This window comes from Hipposideros armiger, unplaced genomic scaffold (genome assembly GCF_001890085.2).
Source record: "Hipposideros armiger isolate ML-2016 unplaced genomic scaffold, ASM189008v1 scaffold_202, whole genome shotgun sequence".
Classification (NCBI taxonomy): domain Eukaryota; kingdom Metazoa; phylum Chordata; class Mammalia; order Chiroptera; family Hipposideridae; genus Hipposideros; species Hipposideros armiger.
In genome coordinates, this window is record NW_017731552.1 from 467,710 (window position 1) to 468,866 (window position 1,157).

General features: G+C 44.6%; 1 protein-coding gene across 9 annotated transcripts in view; it reads left to right on the forward strand.

Moving 5' to 3' along the window:
• NFIC (nuclear factor I C) overlaps positions 1-1,157 on the forward strand; it is a 63,940-nt gene that overhangs the window by 44,371 nt on the left and 18,412 nt on the right. The gene's annotated exons all lie outside the window — the stretch shown is intronic.

Genomic DNA, 1,157 nt, shown 5'->3' on the forward strand with positions numbered 1-1,157 from the left:
ATTCTGATCAACAGGGTGCTTCTTTCTGGGGCCTGCCATAGACCTCATCTAGAAGGACCCCCCCCCCTAGAGAGTCTTGAGATGTAGGATCCCTTTCTCTCTGACCACTCTCCCTGGCTCCTTCCAAGCCAGCCCTGTTGGCCTCCAACTCACCAAGTGTGTTCCAACACTAAGGCCTTTGCACAGGACGTTTGCACCACCAGGAACTTTGTGGCCCCTAGGGAAGAGGCAAAACATCACATTTAAGATCACCCTATTAAAAATAGCCAACACTGCCAGGTGCTGTTCTTGGTACTACCCAAGTTTTAACTCATGTATTCCTATTATCCAGCCGGTACCCTGAGGTGTTGGTAAAATGTTACCCTCTCAGTGAGGCCTTCTGAGCCCTTGTGTAAGATAGGTCTCCTTCCCAGCAGGCTCCCCAACGCTGCCTGCCTTACAGCTACCTGACACACCTCACATTGGACTTAACGATATTTTAAATTTTTTGGTATTATAAAATAACATAGATTTATCATTTTAACCACATTAAAATGTAAAATCCAGTGGCATTTAGTACATTCACAATGTTGTGCAGCCATCACCACTAATTCCAGAACATTTTATCACCCCAAAAGAAATCCCATCTCTATCCCTCTTCCCTAGCCCCTAACAACCACTAACCATTTTCTGTCTCTGTGGATTTGCCTGTTGTGGACATTTCACATAAATGGAATTGCACACTGTGTGGCCTTGTGTGTCTGGCTTCTCTCACTTCTCTCACTGTGTGTTCAAGGTCCATCCGCACTGTAGTCAGTTTCAGTGCCTCCCTCCTTTTCATGGCTGAGAAATATTCCAGTGTGTGGGTGGACTACATTTTGTGTATCCGTTCATCCACTGATGGACTGTTGGGTTGTTTCTAGTTTTGGTTGACGTGATCATGCCGTTATCATTCGTGTACTAACCACACCAAACCCAGAGAGGAAGGTCCTCTTCCTTTGACATTGGGAAGGAGTGGTTCTGGGGACACAGGATTTTATTTTTATTTTTATTTTATTTATTTATTTTTTTTAAAGATTTTTTTATTGGGGAATTGGGGGAAGGGGAAGAGACAAGTTGCTGTCCTTTTGTTCTTCAGTCTAGTTGTGGAGGACGTTGCTTCACTGGCCCAAGTTGGC